This window comes from Phascolarctos cinereus, unplaced genomic scaffold (genome assembly GCF_003287225.1).
Source record: "Phascolarctos cinereus isolate Bilbo 61053 unplaced genomic scaffold, phaCin_HiC Scaffold_2;HRSCAF=192, whole genome shotgun sequence".
Taxonomy (NCBI): domain Eukaryota; kingdom Metazoa; phylum Chordata; class Mammalia; order Diprotodontia; family Phascolarctidae; genus Phascolarctos; species Phascolarctos cinereus.
In genome coordinates this window covers 48,165,428-48,184,336 of record NW_027555625.1, presented here as the reverse complement: position 1 = coordinate 48,184,336, position 18,909 = coordinate 48,165,428, and the positions used below count along the sequence as shown (strand labels likewise).

The window sequence follows — 18,909 nt, the reverse complement described above, 5'->3', positions numbered from 1 at the left end:
AGTCGGCAGCCCCAGCGACTCCAGTCAGACTCCGTAAACTCCCGGCCCTGACTCCGCCCTTTCCGCCGCCCCACGCAGCCGCCCTCCTTCCGCTTCCGCTCCCGGCCTGCACCACGCCAGCGAGCGTCGCCATTTTGGTAAAGCGAGCGCGAGCGGATCAAAGGAGTCACGGAGTGTAGAGACATCTTAGGAGTTCGAAGCTCTAGTCTGACAAATGGGGAAACTGACGACCAGAAAGGGGCCTTAGTCCCTGAAAGGCCAACACCCGCCCCCATCCTGGAGAGACCCGGGGCGCCCTGAGCTTCCTGGGCCTGGAGAGGGCTGGCCAGGGCCCCTTTACCCCCGTGTCGCCCCGCCCTCCTCCCCCATGTCAGGCCCTTATTCCTTTCATAAGAGCCTAGATTTAGAGTTGGGAGGGCCCTTAAAGGGCGTCGAGGCCAGTCTCCTCATTCCAAAGATGAGGAAACTGAGTCACAGGCGTGAAGTGGCTTGCCAGGACCCCCTAGTAGTAAGTGACTGATGCAGATATTTCTGACTTCAAGGCTGGAGCTCTGTCCACAATGACTCGTAGCTATCCTAAGTTCCTTAATATTTTTAGGGGGATGTTTGCCTCCAGATCCAGGATTGTCCCCCTTTGGTCTTTCTTTGCCTCTCTTTTTGGCCATATACTAAGTGCATAATCATAAGACTGATAATTTAGATGTTTTATCACATTAATTAGCTCCAGCGGATGGAACAGGGGCCTGTGAAACAAAGCAGAGTTGAGAGGGCTACTTTAGGAGTCATCTAGTCCTACCCCTATATTTCTTTATGGTTTACCTTAGTTACAGGCATCAAATCCATCAGTGAGTTGGGGGATGCCAGCCCCAAGATTGGTAAGACTTCCCCTGATAGAATGGGCTGATGAAAACAGTTTGTTCCAGCAGCCATGAAGGGGGCTGAAAGCTAATGTTGTGGAGTGCTTAGAGCTTGGTTAGACATGGAAGACTCCAAGGTCATCTATTTTGTCCTGAGCCATTGTGGTCATCTTGACTTTTGTTTTGCCGCAGGATTTCTATGACTGGAGGAGAGAGTAAGATCCATGACTTAGTGCAACTCTGCCTTATTTAACTCCAATTCACATGCAGATCAGGATATCACCACATAATGTCATTGGTCCTCTTTGAAAATGACGGATGAAAAACATCCAAATCACTGAACAGTTATTTCTCTAAAACACCCATTTAAGTGAATAATATTGACATCTCATAGTCACTTCTCTAAAGTATTAGGAGGCCTTCATGTGGGGTAGCTGGGACCATTTTCAGGTAATTAGGCTGAGTTCTTCAGACAATGAAGAATGAGAAGAAATGACTTTGCAGCTAAAATTCAGATGGGACCTTGGAGGACATCTATCTTTGGCAGACCCCTCATTTTACAGAAGACAACGTTAATTTTCATGTGTAGAAGTCATTTTTTTGAGAGGAATTTCCTTAAGATGCTATACTTTGAATTTTAGAGAGCTTTTCTGTTTGATTTCTGTGGAGCTCAGCATCTTTGATGTGGATTATATTTGAAAACTAAGTATACTCTGCAGAAGTCTGTTTGGCTTTACTAATCCTGACTAGCTGCTGTGGGATGAGGTTCAACCCAAAACAGCACAAAGTCTTTCTCTAGTGCTCAATTGTGATATGAAGGTTCTCAAAGGCTAGGCCAGTGAAGCATACATAAGCTCTGGCAAGGTTCTACTGTGCTGGAAATGCTTTGAGTGTAGCCTTGGCAACAGACACAATCTGCTTTCTGAGCACCAACCTAGCTCAGTATTGAGAGGAGCATCAGCAGTGATCTGGCCGTTTGGTAAGGAGTTCTTTGTCTATGACAACCCATCAAACAACATCAATAACAACAAATATAAAACATCCTTTTATCCTATTCTTTCCCATTCCTCTTATGCTGAGATGGTAGTTAAATGACAGAAAAGGAGGAAGAGAATGCTAAGAATCTCTGATTTTTAAGCCTGTAAATGGTGATTTAGTCATTGTTTCTCAAATGTGAGGCCCTTGTCCAATGACCAGTGAGTGGACATATTATGGGAGGAATTGAATCTTACCAAATTTGACCTTCTCACCGTAAACAAACAAAAAACGAAGTTAAAGATATAGAAAAGTGGCTCTCGGGTACACTTTGGAGAAGCAGAGAAAAGAAGTGGCAGAGTCACTTTTATCATTTGGCCAAGGCAATAAAAATATTATTTCATGGTACATTTGGTCACTTCATATTACAGTGTTCATAAAAGCATTTCCAAAAAGTCTACCATGAAAATAATTGCAGCTTATATGCCAACGTCAATTGTATAGGATGAGGAGGTAGAATAAGTCTATGAAGCATGCAATAAGATCCTCCAAATTAAATGACATACACTGTGGCAATCAAGATAATATTTAGTTGATAAAGGGAAATAATAGTAACTAACATATAGTACCTACTATGTGCCAGGCACTGTGTTAAGTGCCTTACAAATATCTCATTTTATCCACACAACAATCCTAAGAGGTAGATACTATTATTATATCCATTTTGCAATTGAGGAAACTGTGGCAAACAGAAGTTAAGTAATTTATCCATGGGTCCACAGTTGGTAAGTATTTTAGGCTACATTTAAACTCAGATCTTCCTGACTCCAGGCCCAATAGTCTATCCACTGTGCCTTTTAGCACTTCAATGCAAAGGTAGGAATACGTAATGATATTAGATAAATTTATGGTAAAGCCCGGGTCAGGAATAAGGAGTGAAGAGAGGACAAAGACATGTAGAGTATACAGAAATCTCAAATCATTGTATCTTGTATCTTGAATATTTGCTTCGAAAGAGAATCCATAGACACTAGGCGTGGTGAGCACCAAGTGACATCACAAAAAATGAAATTGATATGTTTTAACAGGAAAATACTTGATGTGGGAATCTACCTAAATCACGTGTTGGTGTGTAGACCACTGACTTGTTGGAGTGAAGGTCAGAATGTCAGAATGAGCAAAAAGTTAGAAAAAAGAATGGCATAAGGAACTTCCAGGTAAGGAGAATGTTTTATCCCTACAGATTGACCACTTTGCGACATACAGTCTTAGAGAGTTGTCTAGAGCCCTTAAGGGTTGTAACTTGCCCAGGATCACATATTTGTCAGAGGGGAAGACTTGAATCTAGATATGGCATAAAATTATAACAGTTCTAAACTAACCAAATCTCTTAAGATAATGAAAAATGTGTAATGGGCAGTAAAAATGACATTAACACTGATTATTGTTTATACAGAAATTTAACTGCTGTAAATCAACTGCCAAAAAAAGCACAAAAAGTGACTTAATTAGTGAACACTTGCCCTACTTAACAAGCAGACAGAGATGGTGGCCAAAGGTAATGAAGGTTTTGAGTATAAACTAGTTTGTAAAATCTTTTAAAGAAGGATGGTGGATGATTTTGATCAGTATCAACTCATAAAACAAAGAGAAACAGTGAGAGATGAAGCCAATTGAAAGTAAGTTTGGCAAGAGATTCAGCTAAACAAAGTAATTTCCAAAGGCATTTAAGGATAAAAATGGAATGGGAACAATAAACAGAAGAAAAGTGGAAATGATCTGCAAATAATTTATTCACTTATTTTAATTTTATATTGTTATCCTTTGCAGAACTTTTAAAAAATATATCCTGCCTCCTCCCCTTTCTAGCGAATCACCCCTTGTAACACAGGATAGAAAAGAAAGAAAAAAAAATTAGTAATACCAAACCATACATCAATTGGATTTGACAATATGTGCTTTTATCTCCACCTTTAATCCCCCACCTCTAGAAAAAAAGAGAACTATATTCATCATCTCATCACTTCTTTGGGGACAAGTTTGATCACTATAATTATTTTGTTGTTCAGTTGTTTCAGTCCTGTCCAACTCTTTGTAACCCCATTTGGGGTTTTCTTGGCAAAGATACTGGAGTGGTTTGCCATTTCCTTCTCTGACTTCTTTTACAGATGAGGACACTGAGGCAAAAAGGGTTAAATGACTTGCTTAGGGTCGTACAGCTAGTAAGTGTTTGAGGTCACTTTTAAACTCAGGTCTTCCTGACTCTAGTCCTGGTGCTTTATCTACTCTGCCACCTAGGAGCCCTCACTCTAATTACATGAGCACCGTAAAGTGTTAGGTTTTGTTGTTTTCTTATTTTCACTTTTATTGTTGTAGTTGCTGTGTATATTGTTCTATTGGTTCCGCATACTTTATCCCACATCCACTCATCTGTGTCTTTTCATGCTTCTCTGGATTCCTCATAGTTTTAGTACAATAATTATGTTCCAGTATATTTATGAGCCGGTTTATTTAGCTATTCCTCAGTTGATGAGCATCTACAATTCGTTGCTACCACAAATTAGTCAATCATTCAGTTACCACATTTATTAAGTGCTTACTATGTGCCCATTACTGTGTTAAGTGTTGAGGATACTAAATAAAGCGAAAAACCATGATCTGTGCCCTCAAGGATGGTGCTCTAATGAGGGAGACAAGATGTAAATAACTAGGCACATATAAGATATATATAGAGCATATGAAAGGTAATCTCAGAGGGACCAAGTCCATTTTGTGTGTGTGTGTGTGTGTGTGTGTGTGTGTGTGTGTGTGTGTGTGTGTGGGTGGTGGTGGTGGTAATAGAATATGCTGAGAAAAACCTCCTGAAGAAGATGGGATTTAAGAGGTAGAGGTGAAAGAGCAGTGTCAAGGCATAGATAATGGGAGAAGAAGCAATCTGGGTTGTAGTGTGCAGAGGGGAATAAAGAGTAAGATTGGAAAGGTAGGAAGCAGTTAGGTTATGGAGGGCTTGAAATGCTAAACAGAAGACTTTATATTTGATCCTGGAGGCCACAGGAAGCCTCTGGACTTTTATTGAGCAGGTGTAATGATGTGGTCAGACCTGTGACTTAGGAAAATCACTTTGGCAGCTGAGTAGAGGACGACAGATTTAAGTGGGCAGAGACTTGAGAACAGGGAGACCAGTTGGAAATCTTTTGCAGTAGTCCAGGAGATGGGATGAAGAGCTCAACTGAAGTGGTGGCTGTGTGAATGGAGAGAAGGGAAAATAGGAGAGATGTTGTCAAGGTAGAAATGGCAGGGTTTGACAACCAGATTGAGTGTGTAAGCTGAGGGCAAGTGAAAAGTAGCACTATGAATATTTTGGTGTATGTGGATTCTTTCTTTTTACTATTGTTGACCTACTTGGAGTATATGCTTAATAGTGGGATCTCTGAGTTAAAGAGTATGGACATTTTAGTCACTTTTTTTTAAAGCACAATTCCAAATTGCTTTACAAACTTGGTCAACTAGTTTGCAGTTTTGCCAACAATCTGACTATTTTTTGGTAGTCCCTGCAATATTGATTTTGCAAGTCTTTTGTTATTCACAAATATTTTTATAACAAATTTCTCACCATCCAGGTTAATAGAATTATCCCACTTGGACTCTTATATAACAGTCTTTGGAGGTAGAAATGGCAGGAGAGACAGAAGAAGCAGCCAGACTGGACCAAGTGTATACAGAGGCAAAACAATTTTGCTGGAGGCAAAACAATTGCGATGGTATTGAAGCATGTGTGAGGGAGGGACCATACCAAAATCATGGGAAAAAGTTTGGGGCCTTACTAATTGTGGAAAGAAGTGACTGAGAAAACATCAATAAACACTGGTTTATAGGGGCAGTTAGGTGGCACAGTAGATAGAGCAGTGGCCCTAGAATGAAGAGGAACTGAGTTTAAATCTGACCTCAGATACTTATTAGCTATGTGATCCTGGGCAAGTTACTTAACCCTGATTACCTCTTCCCCTCTCCCCCCAGACTTACATGCCTACTTTCTCATCTATGTAAAATATTCCATTTCCTCAGTTTTATTTTGTGTGTGTGTGTGTGTGTGTGTGTGTGTATGCACACACACAATTTTAAATGTGTTTCTTGTAAACAGCATATTGTAGAGTTTTGTATTCTTATCCATTCTGTCACTCTTTTTCATTTTATTGGATTGTTTAATCTATTCACACTTAAGGTTGAGTTTGGTTCATATTTTTCCTCCATTTGTCTCCAATATTGATTTCCTTTCAAGTTATGATTTTCCCTCTATTCCTGCTATAAACACAGTCGTGTATTCCTTAAACTGCTTTACTTTAATCTATTTTTTAAAGGTGGTCCTCATCTTATTCGCCTTACCCCTGATCTTCTCTTGTTTGTTACGCCTTTCCCTTTGGAGTTTTGCTTATTAGTTCCTTACTCTCTTCCACTTTTATCCAGTTATGCAGTTCTTCCCCACCGTCCCCACCCCTTTTTTCCTCTCAGTTAGGTAGAACAGATGCTTCAGCTGAAGTAGATGAAGAAGGAAAAGCTATCAATCTTCATATTCCTTAGTACATCTCCTCTGTGCCATGGTTATGTGTATCCATCAAAAAGATCCCAATCTGAGAAACAAAAAGAGTATAGCCTATCTGGATAGTGGCGTGAGAGGGGCATGATGGAGAATATTATGATTATGAAATATCACAAAAGAGCAGGTAAAAATTTGGGCTCTGATTCATCCCTCCCCAAAAAAAGACTGCTTTGAGAGACCTAGGCATGTTGGTACTGAATTCGTGGGAATGATTATGGCACCAGATGAACATATCCAACCTCATTTATGTTTAACTATAATGGGAAAAGGGATTGTGGAATGGCTACAACTTAGAAGCACATATGAAGATTATAGAAGAATATGCCAAAATTGATCTGGCTAAATGTACGCTGAAAGCTCAGAAGCTAGAGGAATTAGCCTCAGGAAAGTTAATGGAACAAGTGAATTCCCCAAAATATCAGTGGGGAGAAAAAGAATCAAATTCTCAGATAGAAATAGACCATCCACATGAGGATAAAGATAAGTATTCAGATGACATTGATATGCCTGGACAGAATTTTGACTCTAAAAGACAAATTATAGTCCAAAATCTCAGCATTCAAGAAGGTATTACTAAATACTTGTGAAATCTAGATACTGATTCTTCCTACTACCATGCAAAGACAAGAGCTATATTAATGTAGGAAATAATCCTGATGAAGTTCTGCAGGAGACAGTTTGTTTCTCTGCAATGGAGATATAATTTTAATGGCATAAACATCATTGTTTGGTTGGGAGGCTGATGACAAAGGGTCTGAAGTACATCTCCAAGGAGATCCAACAAACTTGAGATGCTGTACAAATCATTGAAAGTCAAAAAAGATTTCAAAACCTTCTAGAGAAGTATGGCGGTCAAGAACATTTAGATCCACTTCCCTCTGTTACTGTTAGCTCAAACAGAAGATAGGAATATTCAAGACATGGAGCAATCACTAAAGGGCAAGAGCAAGCTATCCACTAGCTAGTTGATATCCAATAGTATGTCAAGATCAGCAATGATTATACACATATCTGAGGTTCCTATTGGAAAGAAGTTGATGGGTACAAGTGCTATTATTCCTTTGTCAAAATTTCCTACTTTACTGGAGAAGCTGGGAAGGAAATTGCTAATGCAGATGAATATATTTCTGATAATGCTGTGGGAGAAGAGCAAATGAGCAGACCAAAAAGTCTGATGGAGTTTCACCAAGTGAAACAGAAAGAGGAGAAAAAGAAGAAACACAAGAAGAGTAGTTCAGACAGTGAGTGTGAATAAAAGAAGAAACATGAAAAACTGAGGTCATCATGAAGCTAGATGAGAGGAAAGGCCCTACAATAGCATGTATGATGCCAGACAGACTAAAGAAGAGGAAATGGAGACATCCAGGATGAAATGCCAGAGGCCAGATAATCCATGACCTCTTTTGTTGGACAACAATGACATGACTTGGAAAGAGATTCTGGATACCCAACTTGTATATATTCTTTTGAGTCTCTTGGTAAACAGAGATGAAAAAAATATCCATTTTTAATGTCTTTAAAATAAACTTTCGGAACTCTTTTATTACTTAATGGCCTTCTAGTCTAGGGGAAAAAAACAGGCAGGCAGTGTATGATGGAGGTGATTCATTCACTGCAAGCTGCTTTCAGCAACTGACTTTGTGCCTTGTAGTGTTAGAGACCAATATCATACTATTTATTTTTTAAAGCATAATATTTATAATATTCAATTTTATTTTCAGTTTTTTTTAGGCAGTTGAGGTTAAGTGACTTGCCCAGGGTCACACAGCTAGTAAGTGTCAAGTTTGATCTGAGGCTGGATTTAGACTTAGGTCCTCCTGACTTCAGGGCTGGTGCTCTATCCACTATGCCACTTAGCTGCCCCTTTATTTTCAATTCTTAATTCTCTGTTTCCTACTTCCTCCTGTTCCACCCATTGAGAAGGCAAGAAAAACCCCATCACATATATATGTAAATGTATATGTATGTGTGTGTGTGTGTGTGTGTGTGTGTGTGTGTGTGTACACACCCACACACAGTCAAGCAAAATAAATTTCTGCCATGTCCCAAAAAAAGGGTATGTGTGAGGAAAATGTGCTTCAGCCTACACTTACTCCATCAGCTCTTTCTCAAAGTGGATAGCATGTTTCATCATAAGTCCTTTGGAATTGTGGTTGGTCATTGTGTGGAGTATTATAGGATTTAAAACTGAAAGAGACCCAGAGATCATCTAGTTCAATGTCCTTCTCGTTTTACAGAGAGGGAGAATAAGGCTGAGAGACATCGTGACTTGCCCAAGGTCACACAGCTAGTAAGTTGTAGAGCTAACGTTCAAACTTTGGTCTTCTGATTCCAAATCCAATGCTTTTCTTGCTGTACTACTGCCTTTACTGGGCTCAAGTGTCCTTTCCTAGGTCCCAAGCTTAAACCTTTAACATATAAATTTTATTGATGCCTTTTTGTCTTTGCAACACAGCATTTCCAGGTAGAACCTCCCTCCACCCCAGCATTGTAACAGAAAAAAAAAATTAAGCAAAAATAGTAATAGATTGATCACATCTAATAGCGAATGAAACTTTCTGTCCTCATAGTCTCCAACTTCTCTGCTGAGAGAAAACATGTTTCATTATTCATTTTCTGGAACCAAGATTTTTTCATCACAATTACTTAGAATTCAACTTACTTTTTTTTAAAAAATTTACATGATTACTTCCCTGGTCCTGTTTATTTCACTCAACATCAGTTCATACAAATCTTTCCATGTTCATCTAAATTCTTCACAGTTTCTTATAAAGTAATAATATTCCATTGCAATTATATATCATGGTTTATTTAATCATTCCCAATTTGAAGGGCACCCACTTTCCTTCCAGTTCTTTGCTGGTACAAAAAGTACTGCTAGAAATATTTGGATATATGAGATTTTCTTTCTCTCTTCCTTGGGGTATGGGCCAAGTAGTGGGATCTGTGGGTCAAAAAATATGTTTAATAAGTTTGATAAGTCACATATTTTCCAGAATGGTTAGATCAATTCACAGTTCTATCAAAAGCGTACATAAGTCCACTAGCCTGTATTAGCACAAATAAATATGTATTGTGAAAAAACAAAACAAGACAGATTCACCTGTAGGAAAAGTGTTGCCAGTTTCTGTTCACAATGCCCCAAGCCCACTTCTTTACTGTTACCTCCACAGGACTTCTGCCTTCGCCCTTATCTCCTTGTATACATTTAGAAAGAAGTTTCTCATTCATCTTTCTGCTGTCACACTGGTGAAGTTGCTGTCCTTCGCCGCTGTATTTATTTGCTCCTTGCATTGCTGTTGTTTGAGGCATTTGAGAAGCAAATAATTTCTACCTATTTATTTCCTTCTAAACCCACCTGAGACCTTGTAAGGTCTGGAATTCCCCTGGCTGGGGAGCTCTGTGCCTCTCCCATAACTGTAGGGAGGATCTTGATACCAAAGGAAGAGGCCATGGGGCTCCAGATTGATTATAGGAGTTTAATCAATCATTATGAATATTTACAAAACAGGAGCAATCTGGGGCAGCCACCAGACAATTCAATGGATCCCTGCAAAAGACCCCCCAAAATTCCCATGGTAATCATAGAAGTCAGACAAAGGGAGGAGGAGCCACAGGGTGCTTGGTTGCAGATTAGTGGATATTTTGGGTTTCTGGTTAGTAAAGAGCTCATTGCCAAGCTTGGGCATGAAGTCAGTGTTGATGGGTGAATGCCCAAACACGAGGTTGTGTACTGATCAGGTACTGGACATGAACTGGTCACTGTAGCCATATTATGGCTTTCATCAGTTCACAGTATCTAAGTTATGACTCGTTATGTTTTTAACAGATTATCATGTCTGGGCTTCCACCTTTCACAGACTTTAAGTTAATGGCTTTTCCCCAATCAGGACCTCCAGTGGTCTCCTTCTCCTTAGGGTCTTTCTTACTTCTACTCACTAGAAGTGATTATTTTCTCACTGAATCTCTCATCCTTCTCTGACTGACCTCTCCTATGTATTTATTACATTCTAATATGTAGATGTTTTTATGCATGTACTATCCTCTGGTTAGACTGTAAACTCCTTGAGGACAATCTATCTTTTCCTTTTCATTTTTTATCTCTGACTGCCCTGCACATAAATATTTAACAAATATTTTTTGAAATAAAAAAATTCAATAGTGACTGGAACAGAGGTTGAACTTTGGCAAAATAGTGGTAAGTGATGTTGTTAAGTAGTATGGGGGCTTAATTATAAAACCTTGGAAACTAAGCAATGTTTATGTTTGATGAGGTAGGAAGTGCCTACTATATGCTTGGCATCATGCTAAGTACTTTACAAATATTATATCATTTGATCTTCACAACAAACCTCAGAGGTGGGGTCTATCATTACCCCCATTTTAGTTGAGGGCATTGTAGCAAAAAGAGGTCAAGTGACTTGCCCAGGGTCACACAACTAAGTCTGGATTTGAACTCTGGTATTCTTGACTCCAGTCCCAGCACTCTAGCCATTCCACTGAACCACCTGTCTTCCTCCAGAAAGGCAGGAAATGTGTCCAATCTCTGTATCAGACTGAAGTGAAGGGTGCCAGAGAAATCCAAATTGAAAAATAAAAAACAGCTTAGGAGAGCCATCAATAGGAGAGTGAATGGGCTAGGTAGAGTTGATAGAGTGTACTGTGGTCAGGCAGTGTTGTTGGACTTGTCCAATAGGGAGCCATTATAGATCTTTGAGTAGATAACATCAACATTTTTTCAAAACATTTTAGAAAGATTAATATAATTAATAATATGCAAGATGGATTGGAAGGGTTGAAGAGGAGGTGGTAGACCTTGGAATTAAAGAAATGAGTGAAGAGAGAAGCATCTTAGAGTGGTCTATGTGAAAGGTACTGAAAGCTTATACTATGTGATGAATATGAAAAAGGAGAAAAGACAGATTTAAGAGACATTTTAAAGTGTAACCCCTGTCCCAAAGCCCATTAGTATGGCACTGTCCCCTTATTGATGGAGATGAATGCCCTGCCCTGTGTGAGAAGCTGGGTGTAGTTGGTGAGAGGTGAGAGAGCTTCAGTTCTCTGTCAGTTCCCCTTTGGGGCTCTTCAGGGCCAGTGCCTTTCGGGTACTCATCAATCTGAATCTTCTTTGGTACTCTTCCATTGGGTTGCTTTGGGGCTTCTGACTTCCAGCTTTGAGAGAGAAGATGGAAGAGGCCAATCCCACGTGAGGTTGTTGAAGGAAAAGATTCTGGGAAGACATGAGTGGAACTGGCAAGTCTCCATCATATCTCTATCTCCAACTTGCCACGCTATGGACTGTGGGACATTTCCCTTTGGTTGAGAACCAGGACCTTCTCTACTAGTTGAGCTGAGTTATCTTACTCCCAATGGGAGAATTTTATCGTTCTGTATTGTCTCATCTATATTCTCCTATGTATACCTCCTCTCATTTCTGTTTTGCTATGATTTAGGTAGATGGATTTCTTTGCTATTCGTTATGGATGTTATTTGGCAGAAAAGTAGACGAGCCTTAGATTTAGAGCTTGGGGTCCTCCTCTCCCAAAATGAATAATCAGAAATTAATTTGAACCCAATCATATCCCTTAGACGAACAATATTTAAAGGGCAGATAGTTATGCATCCAGCCAGTTAGCCCTATTCTGTCTGAGAAGAGCAGAGTGGTCTTTAGCCCCAACTTCCTGCTTCCCCTCCTGTCAGGAATAAAAGTCTCCCTTGGAGAAGGGTGGGTGGGGGGAGATAAGACTAGAGATATCTATTCTGCCTCTCTTTGAGCCACAGAATGACAGCCCTTGACACAGGTGGGTCTTTTTCTGCTGTAAAAGGAAGAAACTTGGTGAGATTTTTCATTTACTCAGTGTGGGGACTAATGAAGAGGGACGAGTGAAAGATGAATCCATCTATAGCTTTCCTCGATCGTCTCTTTCTTCTCATTTCCAGCTTCCAGATTAGCCTTTACTATAAATCATGTTCCTTGTCTCAGCTTATCTTTCCTGAAAGAATGTTAAACTTTTTGTGGGAACAAACTGACTACAGATATAGCTATTTTCTTGAAGTCTAGGTTGAGTGAGTTTGGATATTCTGTTTTTTAAACAAAAGTGATAGCCAGTATTTATATAATACTTTACATATTTTGCCTAACTTGATTCTCATAATAACTCTGTGAGGAAGGTGCCATTATTATAATTTTACAAGTAACAAAATTGTAACTGAGAGGTTAAGTGATTTGTCCAGGGTCACACAGCTGCTAAGTGTTTGGGAGCAGGATTTGAACTTAGGTCTTTTTGACTCCAGGTCCAGCACTGTATCCACTCTACTATTTAGTTATACTAGAGGCTGGGTGATAATTGCAGGGCCATGTATCAGATTCCTACATGTAGTGGGATGTTGAAGAGCATCATTGCTAAAGTCTCTTTCAATTATGAAAAAATTATGAAATTGATTTCAAAGATGGATTGTGTTCATAGTTATAAGAATAATTGGGCGACCTAGTGGTCCATAGAGAGAAGCTTTGATTTCAAGTAGCCCTTGCTTTACTTTTGTTTTTGGTTTTGACAAGGCTTCTTCATCTTTTGAAAAAAATACTGGATTTTGAATTAACTGTATGATACAAAATAAATATGTACATTAAAAAAATCAATAAAAACAAAAAATAAACTCCCTTACATGTTCAGATCATTATTTTTATAAAGATACTTTTTCCATAGCTGTATTCCATGGCTCTTTGCTATTGCCTTTAACATTTTTAATCTTCACTTCATAGGTGATATATCAAAATGTAGCAAGTCCTCAAAGAGATGGGAGTACCAGATAATTTTACTTGTGTCCTGAGGGACCTGTTTGTAGACCAAGAAGCAATAGTTAGAACCAAACATGAAACTGACAGGTTTAAGATTGGAAAAGGAGTATGACAAGGATGTATATTTTCACCTTATTTGTTTAACATAGAGTACATCCGGTGACATGCCAGGATGGATAAATCAAAAGCTGGAATCAAAGTTGCTGGGAGAAATGTCAGCAATCTCAGATATGCAGACAATACCACTCTGATTGCAGAAAGTGAAGAAGAATTAAGAAACCTCTTGATGAGGGTGAAAGAAGAAAGTGTAAAAGCTGGCTTGAAGCTTAACATAAAAAAAAAACCCAACAACTAAGATCTTGGTAACTGGTCCCATCACTTCCTGGCAAACAGAGGGAGAAGAAATGGAAGCAGTGTCAGATTTTATATTTTTGAGCTTCAAGGTCATTGCAGACAATGACCATAGCCATGAAATTAAAGGATGCTTGCTTCTTGGAAGGAAAGCTATGGCAGATCTGGACAGTGTATTATTAAAAAGCGGAGACATCATCTTGTTGACAGAAGTCCATATAATCAAAGTTATGGTTTTTTCAGTAGCATTGTGTGGCTGTGAGAATTGGACTATAAGGGAAACAGAGTGTTGTAGAAATGATGCTTTCAAATTGAGTTCGAGAAGACATTTAAGAGACCTTTGGATAGTAAGGAGATCAAATCAGTCAATACTTAAAGAAATTAATTCAGTCTATTCACTGGAAGGTCAAATACTGGAGCTGAAGCTTAAATACTTTGGCCATATGATAAGAAAACAGGACTCATTTGAAAAGACCCTGATACTGGGAAAGTTTGAAGTCAAAAGGAAAAGGGGACCGTAGAGAAAGAGATGGATAAATAGTGTCATAGAAATAGCAGACATGAATTTGAATAGACTTTGAAAGATAGTGGAGGATAGAAGGGCCTGGCATGCTATAGTCCATGGGATTGTGAAGAATTGAACTTGACTGGATTTTATTGATAATACACAGAAATGCTGATGATTTATGTGGATTTATTTTACATCCTGCAACTTTTCTGAAGTTGTTAATTGTTTCGATTAGTTTTTTTATTTGACTCTATAGAGTTCTCTAAATATGCCATCATATCATTTACAAAAAGTGATCATTTTGTTTCCTCTTTGCCTATGCTTACTCTCAATTTCATTTTCTTGTCATTACGATAGCTACCATGTCTAGCACTAGATTTAATAGCAATGGTGATAATGGACCTATTAGATTGTGAGCTTCTGGAGAGCAGGTATTATACTTTGCCTCTTATTGTATCACCAGTCTTCAGCTCAGTGCCTAGGTGCTTAATAAATGTTTTTAGATTAATTCTCATTACAGTTAATACTGGATTTTCATTTTAGATAGCTGCTGCTTATCATATTAAGGAAAGACCCGTTTATTCCTATGCTTTCTAAGTTTTTAACATTAATGGGTGTTGTAGCTTATCAAAAGCTTTTCCTGCATCTATTGATGTAACCATGAATTTTTTTGTTCTTGTTATTAATTTGGTCAGTTATGTTTATAGTTTTTCTAATATTTAACCAGGCTTGTTTTTATGATATGAATCTAATTTGACCATACTGTATAATGTTGGTGATACGCCACTGTAGTTTCTTTGCTACTATTGTATTGAAAAATTTTGCATTAATATTCATTAGAGATATTGGTCTATAGTTTTCTTTCTCTTTTTTAAATCTACCATGTGTAGGTGTCAGAACCAAATTTGTATTGTAGAAGGATATTAATAGGATCCTTTCTTTTCCTATACTTTCAAATAGTTAATACAATATTAGAATTAGTTATTCTTTAAATATTTGATATGATTTGCTTGTAAATCTATACTATCTTTGCTTTTTTTCTCTTTTGGGAATTCACTTATGACATGCTCAATTTCTTTTTTCTAAGACTGTGTTATATTTCTATTTCTTGTTCCGTTAATCTGGACATTTTATTTTATTGTTTTTGTAATTATTCATCCATTTCATTTAGATTGTCAGTTTTATTGACATATAATTGGGTGAAATAGTTCCTAATAACTTTTTAATTTCCTCTTCATTGGCTGTGAATTCACCTTATTCATTTTTGATAATGGTAATTTGGTTTTCTACTTAAATCATTAGCTAATGTTTTATTTATTAATTCAAAAGGTTTTTTTCTTTGAATTTTATCACTCTATTCTTTGATTTTTCAGGATTTCTATTTTGGCTTTTAGTTGGATGTTTTAATTTATTGGTTTACCAGTTGTTTTTTTAAAGTTGCATGACCAATTTCTTGATCGTCTCTTTCTCTCTTCTATTGATGAAAGTGTTTAGAGATATAAAATTTCCCCTAAGGACTACTTTGGCTGTATCTCAAAACTTTGGTATGTTGTTTCATTGTTATTGTCTTTAATACAATTATTGATTGTTCCTATGATTTGTTCTTTGACCTAACCATTCTTTAATATTCTATTATTTAGTCTTCAATTAATTTTTAGACATTTCATTAATGGCTCTTCATTGAATATAATTTTTATTGCATTGTAATTCACAAAATGGTTGTGTCCTGGTGGTTTGTTGTAATGTGTTGGATATCTCTGCTTTTCTGTATTTGTTTGTGAGATTTTTGTGTCCTAATACATTCAGTTTTTGTGATGGTAAGGTAGCTGAGAAATATTCCATTCCATTTCTATTCCATTCTAATAATCTACAGAGAATTATCTAATTTTACTAAAGTTCAATTTAGGTCCTTCACTTATTTTTTGTTTTGATTTATGTCTTAGAAGGGGGTATTTTGAGGTCCCCCACTATTATAGTTTTACTTTTTATTTTTACTTGTAATTCATTTAATTTTCTTTCATGCTATACCATTTGGTGCATATATATTTGATATTGATATTCATTTATTGTCTACTGTGCCTTTCAGCAAAATGTAGTTTCCCTGTTTATCTCTTTTAATTAAGTCTGTTTTTGCACTTGCTTTGAGATTATGATTTCTACTTTTGCCTTTTTTTTTTTACTTCAGCTGGTGCATAATAAATTTTGTTCAGTTCTTTATTTTAACTCTGTGCATCTTTCAGTTTTAAGTATGTTTTTTGGAAACAACATATTGCTGGATTTTGCCTTTGAATGCACTCTGCTGCCCTCTCTCATTTTTTATGAGTAAGTTCATCCCATTGACATTCAATTATGATTGTCAATTGTGTATATACCTTTTCTGTTACACTTTTCCTTCTCTTTATTTCCTGTTCCCTCTTTATAAAGAAGAAGATGTTGTTGAGAGAGGAATGAGCTCAGCATTAGTGTTCTAGGTTTAATGTAATCTGTTTCTGTTCCCCTGCTCTTCTTTTCTATTCCTCACCCAGGGCCAGTTCTCTTTTATTTCTTTTCTTTTAAGTTTCTCTTCAAAATCTACCCTCTTCATTTAGAACTTATTTTGCTTAAGATTAAACCCTTCCTTTTTTCTTTCTCCCCCCCACTTAATAGCATTTTATTTTTTTCCAGTTACATGTAAAGATAGTTTTCAACATTTATTTTTTATGAGATTTTTAGTACTGATTTTTTTTCCCCTTCTTCCCCTTCCACCTCCCCAAGATAACAAGCAATCTGATATAGGTTATCCATGTACAATCATGTTAAATATATTTCCACATGAGTTATATTATCAAAGAAGAATCAGAACAAAAGGGAAAAGCCACAAGAAAGGGAAAAAAAACCCATATGCGAAAATAGTATGCTTTGATCTCCATTCAGACTCTATAGTTCTTTCTCTGGATATGGAGAGCATTTTGCATCATGGGTCTTTTGGAATTATCTTGGATCATTGTATTGTTGCGAAGAACTAAGTCTATCATAGTTGATCATCACACAATATTGCTGTTACTATGTACAGTGTTCTCCTAGTTCTGCTCACTTCACTCAGCATCAGTTCATATAAGGCTTTCCAGGTTTTTCTGAAATCATCCTGCTCATCATTTCTTATAGCACAATAGTATTTCATTACATTCATATACCACAATTTGTTCAGCCATTCCCCAATTGATGGGCATCCCCTCAATTTCCAATTCTTTGCCACCAGAAAAAGAGCTGCTATAAATATTTTTGTAAATGTAGGTCCTTTCCCCTTTTTTGTGATCTCTTTGGGATACAGATCTAGTAGTGGTATTGCTGGATCAAAGGGTATGCACACTTTAATTGCTCTTTGGGCATAGTTCCAAATTGCTCCCCAGGATGGCTGGATCAGTTCACAACTCCACCAGCAATGTGGTAGTATTCCAATTTTCCCATATTGTCTCCAACATTTATCATTTTCCTTTTCTGTCATATTAGCCAATCTGATAAGTGTGAGGTGGTACCTTGGAGTTGCTTTGATTTGCATTTCTTTAATCAATAGTGATTTATAGCATTTTTTCATATGACTAAAGATAGCTTTAATTTTTTCATCTGAAAACTGCCTGTTCATATCCTTTGACCATTTATCAGTTGGGGAATGACTTGTATTATTATGACTTTGGCTCAGTTCTCTGTATATTTGTGAAATGAAGCCTTTACCAGAAACACTGCCTGTAAAAATTGTTTCCTAGCTTTCCGCTTTCCTTCTAATCTTGGTTGCACTGGTTTTGTTTGTGCAAAAACTTTTTAATTTAATGTAATCAAAATTATCCATTTTGAATTTCATTATGTTCTGTCTCTTATTTGGTGACAAATTCTTCCCTTCTCCATAGATCTGATAGGTAAACTATTCTGTGCTCTCCTATTTTGCTTATAGTATCACCCTTCATGTCTAAATCATGTACCCATTTTGACCTTATCTTGGTATATGGTGTGAGATGTTGGTCTGTGCCTACTTTCTGCCATACTCTTTTCCAGTCTTCCCAGCAGTTTTTGTGAAATAGTGAGTTCTTATCCCAGAAGCTGGAGTCTTTGGGTTTATTAAACAGTAGATAACCATAGCCATTGACTACTGTGTCTTGTGTACCTAACCTATTCCACTGATCCACCACTTTATTTCTTAGCCAATACCAAACAGTTTTGATGATTGCCACTTTATAATATAGTTTTAGATCTGATACAGCAAGGCCACCTTCCTTTACATTTTTTTCATTAATTCCCTTGATATTCCTTACCTTTTGTTCTTCCAGATGAATTTTTGTTATTTATTTTTTCTAGCTCTATAAAATAATTTTTTGGTAGTTTGATTGTTATGGCACTGAATAAGTAAATTAATTTAGGCAGGATTGTCATTTTTATTATATTAATTTGGCCTACCTATGAGTAATTGATATTTTCCCAATTGTTTAGATCTGACTTTATTTGTGTGAAAGGTGTTTTGTAATTATGTTCATATAGCTCCTGAGTTTGTCTTGGTAGGTAGTCTCCCAAATATTTTATATTGTCCATGGTTATATTGACCCCTCCTTTAATCCATCTTGTCCTTCCCTTTGCTATCTCTCCTTTCCTCTTTTCCCCTATTTAGTGAAATGCATTTTTGCCCAGTTTCATGTCTGTGTGAGCACGTGTGTGTGTGTAGTATGCATTCCATCATTTGACTAGTATGGAGAGTAAGGTTCAATTGTCACTTGCTCCCTGTACCTCTTCTTCCTTGATTCTATAGATGTCTACTTGTGTACCTCTGTGAGATAATTTTCTGTCCCACCTATTC

The 18,909-nt window shown here is 37.4% G+C and overlaps 1 long non-coding RNA gene and 1 pseudogene across 2 annotated transcripts in view; both read left to right on the top strand.

The window, feature by feature from the left end:
- Positions 1-60: 60 nt before the first annotated feature.
- Positions 61-18,909, top strand: part of LOC144455768 (uncharacterized) — a 39,481-nt gene continuing 20,632 nt past the window's right edge. Inside the window, exons 1-2 of one of the 2 annotated variants that reach the window (XR_013484511.1) lie at positions 61-137; positions 2,921-3,049. This is a non-coding gene — a long non-coding RNA (uncharacterized LOC144455768). The other variant, XR_013484512.1, reaches the window with a different exon arrangement.
- Positions 5,124-7,921, top strand: LOC110210482 (pre-mRNA-splicing factor SLU7 pseudogene; annotated as a pseudogene).